This window comes from Parasteatoda tepidariorum, chromosome 8, assembly GCF_043381705.1.
Source record: "Parasteatoda tepidariorum isolate YZ-2023 chromosome 8, CAS_Ptep_4.0, whole genome shotgun sequence".
Classification (NCBI taxonomy): Eukaryota; Metazoa; Arthropoda; class Arachnida; order Araneae; family Theridiidae; genus Parasteatoda; species Parasteatoda tepidariorum.
In genome coordinates this window covers 21,044,902-21,066,328 of record NC_092211.1, presented here as the reverse complement: position 1 = coordinate 21,066,328, position 21,427 = coordinate 21,044,902, and positions in this window count along the sequence as shown.

The following is a 21,427-nucleotide window of genomic DNA, read 5'->3' as shown; positions in this document are numbered from 1 at the left end:
TGTTAGTAATATATTTTATTGGAAATTTAAGAATTATCCGTCTTAATAATTATATTTTAGAATTACAAAGTTTCAGAATTGTGAACTAAAAAAAATGAATTGATTTAAATAAATCATTCCTGTAAAAGCTCATTTTTGGCCATTTGGTCAAAGAAATTATGAAACTTCAATTTTATGACCAACGGCATGATTGTGGTAATAAGGTCATTACAGATCAAAGTCCGTAGTTACTTCTAAGATAAGCCGGTACTCATTGAACTGAAGCTGTTTAGCTGTTACTCGGGATCATGCAGCAGTTCGTCATAATAACAGTTTGTTGCCTCAATCACTGGACGATTTCAGTTCTTTGAAATGATTACAATTGTTAAAAAAGCATTATAAATATTTTAAATAAATATTTTTGCAATTGATATTGAAAAAATGGAGTTTGAATAATAGTATTTGATTCAAAATGGTATAAGAAATATTATGATACACTAGTCGTTTTTGTGGGTCAATTTGTCCCCTTTAACAAATCCTGTATATTTGAGCTGATTTCTTCGATCGAATATCTCTAGGTACACTGGTGCATGAAATTAAGAGAATTTGCAGACTTGGCCGATTATTTCTAGAAATACTGGACCGATTTTAATGAAATTTGATATGTACATACATTGATACTATACAAAACAAGTATCCATTCAACAATTATAATACACAAGCATGATTGTGCATAACACTCGTTTTAGTATAAAACAGTAGTTGCAGAAAAAAACAAAAAAAAATTATTTATATGGGGTATGGTTCTCTCTTACACATATACAAGCCTACAGTGTGATTTCAAATTTGAAATAAGGCAGTATATCATTTCTTGTGGCAATTGGTCTCGCTCATTCGGAAACGTTGTTGTCATTCCCTGGATGGCTCTCAGAGGAGTGTAACGAGTTGGAGTTGCCCTCCTCTGAGAGTCCCAGACATGCTCTATAGTGTTGCGATCTGGAGACATGTTCGGCCAATCCATCCAGCAAATATTTTCTCTTTCTGAAAATTCGTCGACAAGAATGCGTCATCACGTTATCGTCCATTAAAATTAACTCATTACCAACTGCACAATGAAAAAGCGAACATGGTGCTCCAAGACCTGATCCCTCTACTTTACACCAGTCACAGGGCATCTTTATAGGACATAGAGAGGTTTGCGGCCATTCAACAGGTTGCTTGCCCAGACCATTAAATGAACGTATGGCGATAATTGGTGTTTAGGCAGAACCGGGGCTCATCAGTGAAGAGAACACTCGCCTATTGAGCCATATTTTAATGTCCATGCTCTCTGCACCATGCTGAACGGACTCTCCTGCTCGTAGAAGTAAACGGGACCTAAACAGCAGGTCTTCTTTGCGAACAACACTCTCTCATGAAGTCGTTTGGAAACAGTCATTCTTGATACACGGGTTCCTTCCTGTGTCTGCATACCAATCACGAGAGAGCTGAGAAGCTGTAGCTCCTCTGTTACGCCTCGCTATAATGAACAAATGGCGATCTTCTCTGACTGCCATGGCTCTTTGACGACCTTATTTAAACTTTCTCTCAATGGATCCGGTATCCTGGAACTGTTTCTATAAGTAACACCTAAAGATGGGCGTTAAATTGAACTCTCTACAAATCTGAACTTGATATTGGTCTGTTCTTAGCCTCCCCACAATTCGCCACCTCATTCCATCATCTAAATGTTGGTAGTTACTAATTTTTACTGTTGAAATTCGAATTTACCTTATTGCTGCAAAATAACACCAAGAAATTCGCCAAGGTGTGCTAGTGAACGAAATGCTTGATTTACGCTCACTTATAAAGCCTGTTTCTATACTGGCTCCACTTGCACACACGCGTACGCTTACGTATTTGATGTACAAGGTTTGCATTTTTGTACAGAAGCAGTGGTTTTACATTCATTTAAGTTCTTTTCATTTAATTCGATAAAATATGTAAATTCTCTTAATTTATTTCCCCATTGTAATTGCTTTCTACCTCCTCACTGGGCTCTTAAGTGCACCCTACAGATAAATTCTAAAGAGAAGATCGGCGAAAAGCAAATTAGAAAATATATTTAATTTAAGATAGCCAAACAGAAACAGAAACAAAAATAGTATTAACTGGAATCCTTGAATTTTATGTACTCAATCACAGCTCGCAATAATCCTATTTCAGCTGCACAGAATCGGATGCTTGATTCTTCTCGCTTACACAACTCTTCTTGATCCAAAATAAAATAATGTTAGGCGAAACATAAAAAAAAGAATAACAATATTCGTGCATTTTTATGTAGTTGACTTGATTGCGAAGCCTCACTAATTAGCAGCAGCGCAATGATCTACCATTGCTCAAACCTCACAGTTGTCCTTATTTGTAATCGCCTATAAGACGATCTGTTATCGTAGAAAATTCTTTAGCAATTACTCATTTGTTTTGAAGTAATTAAAAAAAAACCTTCATACAAAGAAGGAAATGACTCATATAGTAGGATCTTTCGCGTGATCTTGCCAATCTGTGGTTCCAAATTAAATGATTTGCTCTCATTTGTCAGAAACTCCTTTATAAATGTACTTGCTAATTTGCAACGTAATTTGGCATGAATTCCTTTAGAGTCCCTGATATTTTTATGTACCAATTGCTTTAGTGCTTTATATTCATTTGCCGATACTATTTACCTGTGTTGTGGGAAAAAATAAAAAAAAAATGTAAAAGAAAAAAAATAAATAAAACATTTGTGTATTAGTATTAAGCTTTTGGAGTATTGAAAATGAAATTATCATTATGAAGCATTGTATGAAAAATACACTAAGGAGAATAATAAGTTTTAAAAAAAACTATTACTAAATTTAGAGCCGTAACGTAATAAAATTTTTAATCTTTTTCTATTATGTTGTGCACTGTATTTTAAAACAATTCATTTAAAAAATGTCAAACAAAAATATGAATCATATTTAACTCCTTATGGTAAATTCTTTTTTCTCAAAATTTAAATTCAATTTCAAACAGTATATTAAAAAAAGAACTTAATTTAGTATAGTTTCAAAACGGTAACCTTTTTCAAACAAAATTTTCAATAAGCTATATAACTTTTAAATCCAAAGAAAAGAAAGATAACAACCAAAGAAAGGTCAGACAAATTATGTTTTATAAAAGAAAGTAATCAAATAATACTGAAAAAAAATCGAAAAGTAAACAGTTCAAAAACATGAAAAAGAAAAGTGTACGTTTGCCAGAAGGGAACTGAGATTGTATACCACTCTTACCGATATTCGTATAAAGAACTTTTCTTTATCAAAAGTTCTTTGACTTTTTCTTTCAGTCCGTCGAGTTGCTGCTTTGATTGGGAATTCCAAGAAGTGTGTATCTAAAAAAGTATGAAAGTAATCTGTTACTGATATTGGATTCTGTAATGAAAGGCAGTTCCTTCAAGGGACGATAGTGAATAATAATCAATTTATAACAAAGAAAGAGTAACGCTCAACGTTTTTATTTATAATATTCATTTTTTGCTCTGTCTAGGTTATTTTATCCCTTTTCTCAAAATTAATATATTTGCATAATAAAAAAGTGAGAGTGCATTCATGCAAAAGTCAATACAAAAAGTGTATGTAAAAAAGATTTATTGCGTAGACGTTTGTCACATATTAAAAGACAGAGATTTGAGAGTGTTTTTCAAAGTTTTACAAATATTTAATATAAATCCGTGTGCTTAAACTGCTTTTGCAAGTACAGAATTATGATGAAGTTTACTGCGTCTATATTGTATACATATATTTATGTTAAAGGAAATCGATTTATGTATACCTCAGATAAACCTTATTTTCAGAAGTGCAAAAAAACTCCACACTTAAAAAAATACCTCAAATCAAGTTCAAAATAATTCCTAAATTTTTGTAATAGAATACAAATTAAAAATAAAAAGTACACATAATAATTAACAAGTAGTAAATACATTTAGTAAGGAATTTCTTAATTTTTATTTTAATAACTTTTTACACAAATAGCAAATGACTAATAAATACAAGTTACTATCAGGGTATAGATGTAAGTTTTGAGTGAGTATAAGTTTATCACATTGCGGAAAAGTTGATATATATATATATATATATATATATATATATATATATANTATATATATATATATATAGACACTGTTAGAAATTTCCCGAAAAAAATGGCTAAATTACAATTTATTGAATGAATATTTTACTATATTTAATCAAAACATTAAAATAACCATAAATAAAATGGTAATCAAACTATTAAGTTTGAGAAAAACTGTTTATTAAAAGCTTTCACCCAGTACGGTTAACCAACCCGAATATAATAGTACTAACTAGAACCACATAATAAAGCTCCTTAGTTCTTTGCAACTGTGTACATATCATAGCCTAGTGGGCTTATCTGTCAATCACATGACCGGCAGAACTGGAGTTCGAGTCCCAGTGCTGACACCACAATATTTCCTCCATTCCTTTCAACACATGAAAAATTTCCTGTGTTCGACGCTCTCCAATGCCAATTACCTTACGAAAAGCCGAGCTCCTATGTACAGTTAAATAATAATTTCTTTTGTAACGTTTTAGAAAAATGCTAGTTGCAAATGGCTAAAAGTACAGCATAGTTTTGTATTCATGGTTTTATAACCATACTTATTGTATATGGTTTCAAAACCCTAAATTAAAAAAAATGTTCTTTACCGTAAGCTTTACGGTTAATCGGATGGACAAATATCTGCCATTTATTTCACCGTAATTTTAGAATGAAAATTTTAACAGTGCAGAACTATTTGCTTTAAAATATTTATCATTGTTTATTATCTATTAAAACGTTGTTTTTTTTTTCAAATATCTTATTGCCTCTCAATTATAATTCATCTAAACTAATTTCGCCATCAGTCGAACCTTACCTCTTACAGATATCGAATACTAATATCATTCCTTTTAAATAATTTCATACACATATAACAAAACACAATTCAACAAACACTAAGAACAATTAACAAATGACAAATATAATTTGGAAATGTGTATTGATTGAATAAGCTATCTATCAATAAATTCTCCAGAATCACATACCACAAATGAATCATAGAGTGTTATATATTGAAGACATTGGTTATAGATGATAAGCATATTTCAGCGGAGAACATTTCTCATTTACTATAATGAAATAAGAGAGTTATGTAATTTGATAATATTATTTATTGTCAGGGCTAATTTCCTCCGAAGTTTAGTTTCCTTCTCTGGGGGACACATTCCGAAGATTTATGTTGCAAAATTGAATAGAGTGCATTGCGATGGAGTTCTTAAAGCGCGTTGTTAGTCGAAACTGGACTTGACACTCTGAAATTATTTCAAATATCATCCTACTGTTTTAAATGTTTGATGCTTTTGAATAATTTCAAAAAGGAATCGGGATATTGATAAAGAAATCATGTCCTTAATATATGCAAGAAATAAGATGGTCGAGGAAAATATTGCACTTAACTTGTTAATGATTCCCTACATATCAACAAAAATAATATTATACATTAAATTAATAAATATTAGATAACAAAAACTTAAAAAAACATATAAGTATAATAAAAATACATAAGAAATTAAATATACCTAAAATAAAAATTAAGAATAACTAAAAAATATGCCGTATCCTTATAGCATTTCCATTAGACCAATATTAGTTCTTTGAAAGCTAATATACTGTGAAAGTTGGTAATAATATTTGATTGCTTCTAAAGTCTTTTAAGCGAATTGAGATTATCATTTTTTCCATTGATTTTTATGAAAATCACAATAATATTAATTATTAAAAACATTCTTTGTGCATTTTTATTTGATTGCTGATTTTTTTATCAATTCATTTCATGTTTCTGAAAAATAATGCATAATAACCATTCTGATCTTTTTAGAAATTTATGAGAAAAAATGAAACAATGGAACAAAATATTCGTACATCTCAATTTTCTGACCAAATTACGTGTATATATTTTAATATATGTATGCTGCAGTTTTTAAATGCATGAATTTAATACATTCTTTCTTAGTGGTTAAATACGTAGACGAAATAAAAAGAGATATAACTTTTATATAATTATTCAATTTAGACTTCGAATATTGTATACAAAAATTCTTAATACTAGACATTTTAACATAACTTAAATATAAAACAATTTAAATCATTTATTTTTGATTTGAAATATCGCTTATTTGTTATTCAATTTCAGAGAAATCACTATTTTATATAAAACTAAAGCTTTTTTGAAAAGTTTTCTTTTTGCTAATATTTTGATGGAAAATACCTTTGACATAAAATTTTTTCAACAAAAAGGAGAATAGAAATTACATTAAATTCTCGAATAACACAGGGAAAGTTTGAAGAACGGAGCACTCCAAGGACTTTGGTTCTGGCGTTAGTCATAAAAAATATGTAGCAATTTTTGTTTTGAAAGGAGCAGCTCTTTAGTTAAGATTTAAAACTGTCAAACTTTCATTTTTATTTTCGTATAAAATGAGAAAATTTTTATCATGTCACCTTTAAATATCAAAAATTGTTTTAAAAATTTATTTCAACTTTTCTCTCCCAGAGACAGCGGAATCTTTTTTTTTGTTTAATTTATCAGAGAGATTCAGAAAGATTGTTATTTTTATTACATTTGAAGAATGTCTAAAGCTGTTTTCATTTTACTGAGATTTAACAATTTATATGTCGAATGAATGCGTTTTTTTGACATATACAATGTTGAAAAAATGCACAATAGAATAGTCCGAAATGACAAATTCTTCCTATATGTAAGATGTATGTCTTCCCATATGTTAGCTCTTAATTACAAATTTTTTCTCGTGTACTTACATTACCTAACTATCTAAGAAAAAAATAAACGTGTAAGAAGCCTAATATACCCTGTATTGATTATTAATACAAAATTCAGTATCTTCATGACTGGTACATTTTAAAAATGTATGATAATTTATAAACATAAATACAGTTCTCAATTTCTGAACTTAATTCAAATGGCTTGAAAAAAATACTTTTAAAAGCTAATATTACATTTAGGAGCTAAATAAACTAGGAGCTTTCCAAAAGTTTATTTCATATCATTCATGTTAAATAAAATCACATTAAGTAAATAAAATTAAATCATTTGTAATATATCTTGCATGATTTTCAGCTCTTAATTACAAATTTTTTCTCGTGTATTTACATTACCGAACTATCTAAGAAAGAAATAAACAGCTAAGAAGCCTAATATACCCTGTATTGATTATTAATACAAAATTCAATATCTTCATGACTGGTACATTTTAAAAATGTATGATAATTTATAAACATAATTACAGTTCTCAATTTCTGAACTTAATTCAAATGGCTTGAAAAAAAATACTTTCAAAAGCTAATATTACATTTAAGAGCTGAATAAATTAAGAGCTTTCCAAATGTTTATTTCATAGCATTCATGTTAAATAAAATCACATTCAGTAAATAAAATTAAATCGTTTGTAATATATCTTGCATGATTTTCAGCTTCTGACACATACATTAACTAAGCCGACAATAGAAGTCACATAATAAATCATAACAAAATACCTATGATTCCTTTTAAGGCATATTGATAGCGGTATATTTCAAAACAGTTACGTCATATTAGAATGTAAGACAAATAAAATGACATATAACAAAGTAACAGATAAGTTTTAAGAAGAAAAAAATGGAAAAAGCTTGAAATTTCCATTGTATCTCCTATATCTACACCCGATCTCTTATATTATAATTAATTAAAGAAATTTTAATTCCAAATAGCTTCATAATGAGATTAAGATTTCTTTCAATTGAAAAAAATACTTTTAGTGTATATTTTTGTAATGTATAATGCATTTTCGGGAAAAAAGCTTTATTTTCTCTACTTGAAAATATTTTTTAATATATTGAAAAATTATTGTATTAGAAAAAATTTAATTGAAAAACATATTGATTTTGACGTACTGTTCCTAAAAATATTAAAAAAAAACCAGCAGTTGTATTTCAATAGCTAATGTTTCCATTAGTATTCAATTATAGTGTAAGATATTTATTAAGTACGATATTTGAAACATGTTTGAAAAAATCCAAAATTGTAGCATCTTCTGTTAAATATGAAACTTAAACTGTTTTGGAAAAATTATTATAGAAATAGAAAATTTATCAATTCTAGAATGTCACAAAAAGTATGCAATCTAAAAAAAAAAAAAAAAAAAATTTATATTGCACTGGTATCGGAAGCAATAAAGTTTATCTTAGTGTTGATGTAATATCGAAAACAGCTGACAATAACGTATTTATTTTTATTTTTTTTTGGTCGTATGCCTGTTTAGGCAGTGGCGATTGTTCCTGTTTTTCAGTGGCGCCACCTATGGCCAGGAGTTCGACTTCTGCCACGCCATTCACACAACCACAAATCGTTTATAGGGCTGGTCACATTCATACACAAAGGAGAAAGGACATAGAACACAGAGAGAGAGAAAGAAACATCCATGCCTTGCCCGGGATTCGAACCCAGGACCTTTCAGTTCCCTACCCCCTACACAAGTCAGTTGGCAACGTATTTATTAATACTAAAATTACAGAAGAACCTCGATGAAAAGCTGTATATTAGAGATTTGTGTTTTCGAAGCTATTACACATATTGCAATCAATAATACGTGAAATTAAATTAAAGCACATACATTTATTTACTCTTTTAGTTACAAATCTTAGATACGTAATCCTTTTGTAGCATAACAAACTTTTATTATGCAATCAAATTAATTGACGCATATTTGTAGTTTCACATGTCAATGGTCCTAAACGATGTTCAAATACACGATTTGAAATTTTTTCAATTTTCGAAAATGAAAGTTTATAAACAGAATCTTTGATGAAACCTCAAGAGAATTGCACAGCGCAAGGTACAAGGATCTTGGTGGGCATGATTTTAATGTTACCTCAATTGTCTCGGACTAGCAGAAAGACACTGTTTATGCATAAAAAAAAACATGAAAACTTAAAAAAACTGGGAAACTTAAAAAACTCAAATTAGGAACAATTGACAGTTTGAAAATACAAAATGTGTAGATCGAAATTTTTAACAGATAAAAATGTCAGCATAAAAAACAGATAAAACATTTGGTTTATGCTTCCTTTAATCCGTATACTGGATTTTAAATGTTTATATATTTATTGAATTTATCGTAATATCTAATATAAATATCTATTTGTGATAACCCAGTAGTTCTGTTTCAAAACTAATATATAAAAACCTAATATAAAAACCTAACACCCTCAAAACTAAAATCACTATCTGTATCGAGACACAGATTAAATATATGGACAAAAAAACATTTTTGCATACTTTTGTATTCCCTGTCTTGAAACAGGTAATGGTATTTGCTTGAAGCAGGAAGACAGTAGCTTTTTTTCAACTACTATTTTCAATTGTGCTCAATACGCTATTTTGTACGTTGTAAAAATGTATCTTCTTTAAAACAAACTCCATCCAATTTAGCAAACGTTAGTTCAGCAATGCAATAGAAAGAGAAACTTTACACGAAAAGAAAAACAAATCTTTATAATATGAAAAAAAAAGTTAGAGGTGATACCCTTGAGAAAAGACTACCCTGATGCATTCAAGATAGTGATTGCAGGTCTTTTTTCTTTCCTGAAAAAGGGAAATGCTATCCTGGAATTGAGCCAAGGATTGAGCCTGATGTGGATCGGGGAAAAAAAGGTATTTTGATAGAAGAGACAAAAGTCGGTATATATCTCAGATAATAAACTGGAATCTCAAAGTTTGCCTGGAGACAAAATCCAACTGATTTTGTCACTTTACAAATATTGGTTTTTGTGAAAGAAAGAAACGTTTTATTATTTGCCATCGGAACTAAAACAGTGTATAATATTTGTTCTCAGTAAACGGATTTGAAGACATCATCTACTTGGAAGATAGTAAAAAAAGTATAAAACATATATTCATTTCATTACTAAATAAACTTAATTAATTACATAAACGTTCATATGTCGATAATGTACTAAGGCAATATTGACTAAAATCTATATTGGGTAATGCGTAGATATAATCATGAAATATGCATTTTTTTATTTATTAGTTATAAAGCTGTGCATTTGCTGTACTCTGTTTGAAGGATAACAGGTCAAATTCTTTACATTTAATGTATGATCTTTCACTTTCTGAAGGGAAGCATAGTAAAGGTAAAATTAATACATAAAATTATGAAAAGGACACTCAATAAAAACTCCGGGGGAATATAATTTTTTAAAATGTTTTTTCGTCATTCATTAAAGAAATGAAGTAATTAAGGAGTTATTTAAAATCCTTTTAGTTAGAAAAAATGAGATTTTAAAAGTTTATTATTTTTTCGATTTGCTTAAAAAATGTTAAAAACTTTAATCAAAACATTTTTAGTTAAATTTTCTATAAAATAAAGATTAAGATACGTCGGAAACTTCAAAAGATTACAAACTAATTAATCTGCATAATGATGCACAGAGTTCAGAAAAATGATATTAAATGCAAATGACAACAGGTTATACTTTGTGCTATGCATGAAAAAAGATTAACCAAAATAAAGAAATATAAATTCACAAAAACAAGCATTAAATAGTTTTAGCCAATTAAACAAGAACCTACCTCAGGGTAGAAACACAAAATGGTGATATGAAAACATGAGAAAAACAAGTTACAATTTAGCAGTAAGCAGAATGGAAAACGAAGTTTATAAACCAATCAAAGTGATCTTAAATACATACGTCGACGGAAGAAGAGTTATCAATTTGTCTTAGGGAATTATAATGGCAACATATCCCTCAACTACTTGGAAAAAGAGAAGAAAATTATTAATAGCAAATATTAAGTAGCAATGTTGGGAGCAATTGAAGGTTAAAATTAAGATAAAACGGCCTCATATGGAAAATAAAAAGTTGCTTTATGTCAAAGGTTACAATGTCACAACTGCATAAAAGAAGCTCTCAGATGTAGTACACACAATATTCCAGATCTGAACCCAGGCAATTATTACCGGTTCTCTACTCCCAAAATGACATTATTTGGAACAAACTATGAAACCATACTGTTCTATTGAAATGTAGTACCATATTTGTTCCTCAAATTGATGAAAATACATAGACACAAGTCAAAAAGCAACAATTCTTATTTTATGTCAATAAAAAATATGCATGAAGTACTCCATTAAGCTTCAAAAGTGTCAAATCTCTAATTCGCAATTTATCCAGCTGATGACAGTTGTGTCAATTATGTATCTATTTCAGAATAAATTTTATAGTATTCTTTAAGATGATTTTTCTCATTTCTCAACCGCATTTTAGAGTTCTTGCCGGGATACGATTGACATTGTTCTTGCCGGGATACGATATATAACCGGACAGACAATGCTGCTTGTTTATAAGAAATATCCCTTTGGAGTATCTATCGGGGTTTTGTTTTCCGGCGCAGTTTTGGAAGCCAACACTATTTAAGAACATGTTAATTAACCTCATTCATATTTATGCGAATAAAACCTAGATTGATTGGAATAACTGTACTGAATGTGTAGCAATGTATGTACTACAGGCAAAATAAAATATATATATATATATATATATACATATTGTGATGAAGAAGTTATTTAACTAAACCTCATGTGCCGATGCTCTGATTTTGAAAAACATGTCTTTGTTTCAAAAAAGCGAATAGCAGTAATTTAACTATTTCATTCTTAGGTTTAATTTTACAAAATCATTCCAATTACGCTTAGGATACTAACAAATAAAATAAAAAGTATTCTATGTCTCATAAAAATGTCTTTCTAAACATTTTTTTCCTTATTCAAGCAACTTTCTTGCTTGACTATAAATGGTGCATAGGCACTTCTTCGGCAAAGTAATTTATTGATTAAGCCGTACAAATTATTTATTTCAGCATATGCATAAGCCAAAAGTAAAGCCTAATTCAGAGCTGAATTAGGCACTATAGATATCACTTCAGTCCTGAAAATTTGTCTGTCAGATATAAAACCTTATTTTGAAACCCTAATTAAAAATGATAAAATAATAAAAAAAATATTTCTCTACTTTAAATAATTTAATATTTAGTGTTTTTTTTCTCGTTTATATGCTCACAATAGATCCTGTAATAATTAGTTCAGAATTGCAATAATTGTTTAGATGTTAACAACTGCTAATGAATCTTACTTAAAGAGCATGGGTTCTTCGAAAATAAAGAAAATAAAGTCCTTAGCGTAAAATACGTAAAAATCATTAATCTACAAAAAGCCAGATAAACATTCAAAATGATTCAGATTTTTCTAAGAAGACTATGTTGATAAATAAGATCAATTTTTTTAAAAAAAAGCTTTTTTAATTGTTAATTGTGGAATTTCCTGACCAGTATGTTATAATTGAAAAATCACTTAGTTTGCAGAATCCATTTTGCATTCAAGCTCAAGAATGTTGCGTCTTCTTTTAAATTTGTTTTGGAACTTAAATGTCAAAAAAATTTTACTTTTTCCGTAATAAATACATGCTTCAATTAAAATAAAATTAAACAAGAAAATTATAAAAATTTTTATAGCTGTAAAAACAAACCATTTCTTGTTCAAACAGAGAAGTAAGACGTTTTATTGACAATATCTGAAAACGGCTTAGCGAGAATTGAACTCCCGACTTATGCAAAACGTTCATAAATTATTCAACATTGGGTTATTAAATTTTATGGGCAGGTAAGAAAACCGAAAGAGTATTTTGCTAACGGTTTTATGAAAAAAAAACGCAATTTGTATGTGATCTACCTATTTCTCACTGAAAAGTATGATAAAAATAGTAAATTATCCCATAAAAATGAAACTTAAAAATAAAATAATAACGACAGACGAAATGAAGAATGAAGGAAAGGAAAAATGAATTTGTGGTTTTACGACTTTTTCATCTGAAATGGTCTATTTTAGCAATTCCCCTCTGAATAATACGGCTGAAATTCCATCGGAAGAAAAAAATTATATTTCCAAGGGCAAAAATAAGAGTGGTAGTATATACAAGTTTAAATTTACATTTTGAGGTTTCAAATGGTGAATGCCGTAAAAATATAACGACCGTAATAAGGTGTGAGATGCGTTTTTGCATCACATGTTTTCGTACTTTAAAGACATTTTGTTTACTTATTTTGCTCTCCTAATTTAAGCTATAAAAGATGAAATCTCTAATCTAAATGTTTGTTTAGCACTTAAGAAACTTTTTATCGCCTGTAGTAGTTTCGTAACAATATCCTGGTATCATTAGTTTGATTAAAAAATGAAAATATGGAGATCCAGAAACGGGAATTATGCTATAAAAAAGATGTAAAAACACATAAAAATTGCGTTAACAAAAGCTTTGATGCGGATTTCGATTTGGGTAGTTTGTCGGAAGCTCAGTTGTAAATTACTTTTAAAGGGCGTTTCAATAATTTTCAAGCATAATATGTTGATAAAATTTAAGTTCCTTTTTTTATTTACGAAAAAATAAGGGAGATAAGTTGTTCAAATAATTTTATGCGATAATATAAAGGGTGATAATAAAAACTATCTTAAGTACAAAACCCACAGGCCCTCTTCGATTGTAATGAAGAGGGATCAGGATCGGCCTCGCGATTATAATAATTTTTAACTATATAGCTCCCATACTGTAAAAAATGGAAAATCAAATATCACGCAATTTTCTTAATTTTTGACGAATCCGTTTTCTGGTGCATGATCCAGGCAAAACTTTCGTCAAAATAACGAAATAACTATTGTCACTCATTCAAAAAAAGTAATTTCGTTAAAACTTAAGAAATATGCGGCATTTTATTTCTTACTGAAAAAATATGGTGATCACATTTTCGTGGGCACCATATAGGAAGACCCAACAACGCAAGGACAGAACAGAGCGTTAAATTGCATCCATGCTAAAAGTGGGATTCGAATCTTGGATCTTCCTGGTATGAGGTTAGCTCCTTGTCTGCCATACACCCCAGTATGCTTATTTCATTATTCTAGTTTCGAACGACTACACGTCATTTTAATTAATTTCCCATAATGCACTTCAAAGAGGTTCCGAGTTGATGAAAAAATTTTTTCTCATATTTGGGAGTTCACGTTTCGTCATCAATCACGTGATTTCGAGGCAAAATGATTTTCAAAAAGAGCATCTCATGAAATATTGAATCGTCACACGTGAGAGTTTCATTTCTAAAAGTGTAAGATTTGAATGTAAGGTAAGATTTTGACATTAAAAAGAAGTGTTAAAATTTTTCAATGGAAATACCATTTTCTTCCCTTCAAATCGTGATTCTCACAGTAAAAATTATAAAAAAGGAGTTAGAACAGTTATCTCTGCATGGCTGGCAAAAGATAACAATGAAGAAAAGGGGTTTTATATGTTTCAGAAGCTTCAACTATACTACTACTTTATATTTTCTCCTCTGAATAAATTTTATTGACTTCTAAACAATATCGTTATGCTGGAAAAACAGCAAGCATTTTATGTTTCCATTTTATGTTATGTTATGTTGTTTTCTAAGGCATACCAAGAAACATTGAAATTGTACAAAATATTTGTTTACTCCTCATTATTTTATTTACTAACACATAATGTGTGATGCAAAAAGAAAAAAAAATAGATTAAAAGCGATGTTACTCGTTCACGAGATTTATGTCTGCATAACATCTCATGTAGGGAATGTTTTTTACTGTTTTATTAGGAAAAATATATTTATACTTATTATTTTATTATTATTTAATTCACAAATCTTTTTTTTTACTTACTATTATTTTAGTTACTTACAAACACATAATGTGGGATGTAAGAAAAAAAAATAGATAAAAAAGTGATGCTACTCGTTCACGAGATTTACACCTATATAACATTTAATGTAGGGAATGTTTATCACTCTTGAATTGAGTTTGTTTTACATATTCTTAAGAATTTCAATATTAAAGTGAAGATTTATATATGGGCTATATCTTAAGATTTAGATTACATCTAATCTTTCTCTCTCTCATTATTAATTTCTCATTACTTTTGACATGGATTCAAACGCAATATATATAATTCCTTAACTAAATATGGAATGTTGTTGTTGTTTCTAATGCTACTTGACACACTATCAAGCCTGCTTGGTGAAACCGAGCAAATATAAGGCAGAGGGTGCGTTTCTTGTTTCTCAGTGGCGCCATCTATGGCCAAAAATTCGTCTTCAGCCACTCACACGGCACACCCGTTTATAGGACGGACCCATTTATACATCCATTCATTCATCCACAGATCGCAATTTTTGACCTGGATCAGAGAACTATCGATCTCCAATCCAGTACCCCCAGAGGTATAGATTTGTTATGGAAACATGGAGGACTTTGCAATTCGACAGATTTAACTTCCATCAGTCACCATTTACTACACGAAGAGTCTTCGGCCGGTGTGGTTCGAACGCACGAACTCTCGGACGTGGGTTCAGCACCCTACCGACCAGGCTATCCCGGTGAATAACTTAATTTCATTGTATTATTTGCTCATTTTTCGTCATACCTAATTTCAAATTTCTGAGTTTTATAGCATTTAATCACTAAAACAAAGTGTAACGTTAGTTAAACACTCTTGCGATTATTTCATACAGTGAAATAAGGGCTACTTTCCTTAACCTTGATTTGTTGATACACTAGACGACACTGGCTGTGCTGTACGAAACTTTTCTTGTTTAATTATCTGTATATACTGTAAGATAAAGTACTTTTTAAAATTAGAAAAAAATATTAAATGAATGAATATTTGTTAAAAATTAGAATAAATATTTAAAATTAAATTAAATTATATTAATTGAAAATTTATGATAATTTTTAAAAGGATATTGCTATACATTTTCGTTACAAATACTTAAAACTTTTACAATTCTTTTTTTTTTCTACTTACACATTTTAATTGTACTTTTGACTCATTAATTTTTCTAAGTAATATTTCTAAAAATACTGAGTTAAATGCGATCATTTAAATGCTTTGAGCCGCTTGTGTAATGAATCTGCAATTGTAAGTAATAAAATCAAATGCATTTGAAACATGAGTGGATATATTTTTGACAACAAAAACGCTGTAGATATTCTTTAGGAAAAGATCATTCCATTTAACTATGCAATAAAAATTATAGTTATTTTTCAAATATATACTGCTTTCCATTAATTCTCTTAAAACTCTTCGATTTTGTTCAAAACAATAGTACTAATTGCAGTGATTTTGACGTAATTAATAATGATCAAAAAATGTTACTAGAAAAAAATATAATCCACTTAACGCAACTAATTAAATGATAAAATACGAACGGTAATTTATTTCGCTTTATTTTTTGAAAAGGTTATCCTTCTCGATAAATGTTTTACAAGATTTACTAAACGAAAGTAGCAGTAAAAGAAATATTATTAATTTTCTTGTAATCTTTTGTTTAAACGATAACATGACAGAATTAGTTTGTTAATTGTATTCTTTTTTTAAACAAATAGATAAAGCCTAGTAACGAATGGATAATTAATCAATATAGGAAAAAAAAATCTTCTTAAATGAATAATTTGGGAATTTGTGTAGTTTGAAATGTGGTTACTCTAAGAAAAAATTAGGATATTTTTATAACTTTTATTATTAATTGATAATATTTTAATACACGACAAAAGCATTTAACTATGCATTTAAAAAAAAACATTTAAAATAACGTTAACTTAAAAGAAAAAGAAAAATTGCTCAAACTTTTACTACTAATATGGCTACAATAAGATTTTAGCTCCATATTTTTTATTCTTCTAACATCAAAAATATTCGTTTTTAAAAAAAAAGGTAATTTAGTAACTAAGCATGACAATGTGAAGAATTCATATTCAAAAGTACCCCAATGCTTCACTGCCACTTAGCCTTTTTTCCCCTTTTACTCCAAAGAGATAAAGGATTCTTTTATAGACATCAAATTTTGCGCCAAAATAAATTGCTATTTACAATTATCTTTTTCTCTTGTCGAATTGGTTGCTTAATCAACTGAAAATAAGCGTGCATTTTGAAGTATTATATTGTGTCAGTATATTGCATTGAAGTAGTATATTGTGTCAGTATATTGTATTGAAGTAGTATATTGTGTCAGTATATTGTATTGAAGTAATATATTATAGTACACTGTAGGAAATGTTCATAAAATTTGGAGAGTTTACCGTTAAAAAATAAAAGTTAGGCATTTATATTACAATAGTATAATGGCCACCTTCATTCACACTCAGAATTCTCTAAATACAAATTAGGTTTATTTTTCCAGCTAAGTAATTTACTCATTGTTCGTATATGTTCGTAATTGCACAATATGATCTACTTAATTTTCATTCAATTTATATGTTTTAAACTCATAGTTATTTTTTTTATTACCGTCTTTGAGCAGTTGGGCTAATTTAGGGTTTACGACTACCAAAGTTTAACTAATGTAGTTTTTAACCCAATCCAGAAGACAAGGAAACTCCTGAACAATTATTAGATTAAATTTGCCTTCGTGAAGGAATTTTTTCTGTGACGGACCCGCATTTGCGCTAAATTGAGAGGAAAACCACGAAAACCTTCCCCGGTTAGCCTGACAGAAAGGGGACTCTAACCGACGAATAGTCCATGGCTGAGAATATTTTACGTCAGCATTGTGGTGTGTGAGAGTCGAATGTGGAATTCGAATCAACCAGACATGGCTGGGATAATTTGTGTAGATAAATCTGTACAGCAAGACTGTTTGTATAGTTTAAAATTGTAACTTTGCTAAGAGTATAAGAGTCTTTCCCGGCTAAAGAGCTTCGAAAAACTAAGTTAAGAGAAATTATTAGTTTTTGAGAGTTTCCGAACACATTTTACAATTACAGGACTTCCAAGTGTTCATTATTAAAATACTATGCGAACATGCCAAAAAATCAATAAAGGTATCTATTATTTAAAAGTATTATTCAAATTACCACACATTTAATAAAAGTTACAAAACTGAAAAGTTGCAGAATAAAAGGTTTTTATGCAATTCTCTAAAATGGTAAAATTACCATTCTCTAATGTGTTATGATTGTATCGTTAATATCCAATTAATTTTTAATTATTTTTGAAATCGAAAGAGGCATTTTTTTAACAGCTGAATGAAATATATAGCCTAAAATGTGATAAACAACTTATGCAAATTAATTTATTTTTATCCAACTAAACACTACAAATACGATTTGTGAAGAAAATACTTTAAACTATTAATCTGAAATCTATTCATTATGAACTTCACACAAAATTATTATCAAACGAGAAACAAAGTGAAATATAAGAATCTAAATTCCATAATTCAAACTTTTAGCATTCAATTATAGCAATCAATTATAATATACAATTTAATTTAATTAATCAGAAAATAAATTATTTCAAAAGTATATCATTATCATATGAAATTGCAAAGATTCAGCGACAGATTTTATTAGCTAATATAATGCTTAAATTATAATTCAAAAATAGTTAAGTGATAATCAGCATTAGTATGATTTTTGCATTCAAGTATATTTATTAATATTTATTCTAAATTTAAAAAAAATAAATTTATTAATCTGTTATTTAAATACTTGAGCAAAATCAATTTATATTATGTTAAATAATAATGCATTTTTCACAGTAGTCGAATGAGAATTTATTTAACATAAAAATTAGATACAAAATCATTCTATTTGATGGTAAGTCAATTGTCAATAGAAATCCACAGTCAGACAATAGAAAGGAAACGATTTAACAAACTCCTAATCTATGCTTGAACCAACTTAATTATTTTTCAAATAAATTCGTTAGTAAGTTTCGAATGAGAAATACCTTAGGAAGCTTAATTGTTAAATCAATTCCGAATTGAGAATGTAAATTAATTATTCATGCTCTCAGATGTGAGAAATTTTTTTTCAAAAATGCATATAATTATTACTCAAAACTCATTAGAGTTGAGCAAATCATTACAAAATTTCAAATTGCCATTGTTAAATAAAGATTTTCATTTTTCAAAAATGATGCAGCGAATTTAATAATTTATAAAAGACTAGTTTAAAATATTGATAATTTACAAAAGACTAGTTTAAAATATTGATATTTTCATAATATAAAACCTATACCCAGTCATAGAACAAATATTTAGAATCTTGAATAACTTTGAATTTAATGAATTGATTTTCACGCACTATATGAGTCCCTCCTTGGTAAAACGGCACACATTACATGCAGATATTAAATTTCGAGCATTAAACAACGTTTAAAAATAAGTTAATATTTATTTTTAATAAATATGCTTTTTGTCAGAAATTCCAATGACGAAATTCCTTTAAATAAAGGACAATGTCAACAGGCATGGAAACAAAAATGTCTTCTAATAAAGAATTAAACTAAAGTACAGACAAAAGCTCGTTGTGATTTGTTTCCTCTGCAATTATTTATGAGAAAAGAAACTTGTCAAATGCATTTCTTTTTGTATGTATTTTGCATGTAAAGTATTCCGTATGTATTTAGCTTAATAGTATGACATGTACTGTCCAAATTAATTTGCAATTTAAATTTTTTTAAAAATGCTATAATTTTTTTTTGAAATTGATGATCTATATCTATTTGCTAATGACGCTATATTTTTCAGTTAGTAGGAAGATTAAAATGCTCAATTCTTATGCTTCTTGAATTGTGTTAGAAAACCATTTGAAGTTACTTTTCTATAAAAAGCGAAAAATGTTTTGTAAAATTACCATACTGTGTCACATTTTGAGTTATGAAATTTCGGGTAATAAGAAAAAAAAACATCATTCTGATCACTAAAACCAAAATGCATACTATTTAAACCATCGATTTCATAATTTTTCCATTCATAGGGCTTTTAAATATTAAATCTTATTACCCCACATTTAGTAAAATACAAAACCAAAATGTAAATTTCTTCCAAAAATGGTTTTTATGATCTTTTCTAAAGTTTTATGATGAGGAAACCAAATTTTACCATATTTGCCCACATTTTATCACATTTTATAAAGCCCTATCTTTTCGTTAATTTTGCTAAAATCATTACCAAAAGCTCTTGGGTAAAAATTAGCAAGCTCTTTGATCCCATAGAGCCATAAACAGTCTTAAGCTCACAATATTGTGAACCATACTTTTTTTTTCAGTGTATACAACTGATCAAATGACATTCTTATTTATATATTAGGATCATCATCTACTGTTATTATTACTTAATGAAATGACGTACTTTAATTATGCTTTTATATGCTCATTTCTTAAATTGTATCTTAAATGTAAGTTATAGGCAATGAAATACGAGGGTTGTCCATAAAGTAAGGTTCCCAAGGAGCTAGGAACGCTGTTAGGCGGGATTTGGCGAGACTGGCATGAAGCTTAGCTCCCTTTCTCCCAGTTCCCACCCCGGAGAGATGTCTATAACATTCATTCTTGTCTTGGTAGCCGTGAAAGATGGAGCTCTCATTTGTTTCTCCCGCCAGGTGCGAATTACGCTCTGTGATTAATTTTTTGTGTGCAAAAAACGTTCCTCCGGTGGACATTCATTCCGAACTGTGTGAGGTGTACGGGGAAAAGTGTATGAATGTGCAACATGTCTGCAAATGGTGCAGAGACGAACAACGTTCTGGCCGGGCATCATTTTCGGACAAAGCGATTGCGAAAGTGGAAGCAATGCTGAAAGATCGAAGGGTAACTGTTCGGAACCTCAGCGAGATGATCCCTGATGTCAGCGAGTCCTGCATTCACAACATTTTGAGAGACCGCTTAGGATATGCCAAGGTTTGTGCAAGGTGGGTCCCGAAAATGCTGACGGATGACAACAAACGGCAACGTCCGCACACCGCCAGTGCCACAACTGTTCTCATCAACAGATTTGGATGGAATACTGTCACACACCCCCTTACAGCCCAGACTTGTCCCCCAGTGATTATTGCCTCTTCTCTGAATTAAAGAAACACTTGGGAGAGACGCATTTCACAACCGAGGAAGAAATGAAAGAAGAGGTTTCAAGCTATCTTCGCGTCGCGGCGGCAGAATTCTACGACTTAGGCATAAAGAAGATGGTACACCACATGCAAAAATGCATTGATCTAAACGCCAATTACGTCAAAAAATAGAGGGAAGTCTAAGCTTTCCAAACATATATTATTCAATGCCAATAAACATATTTTTCATTGTAAAAATTCGTTAGGAACCTTATTTTATGGACAACCCTCGTATATAGCATTTTTTCATTAAAAAAATATCTCGAAAGTAACTAAAGAGAATCCTTTACTAATATTAACATATCTAATAAGAATATCAGCTATATGTAAATTAAAGTTTCTTTTAAGAAATATGAAATTTGTTAAAACAATAGAATTCATAT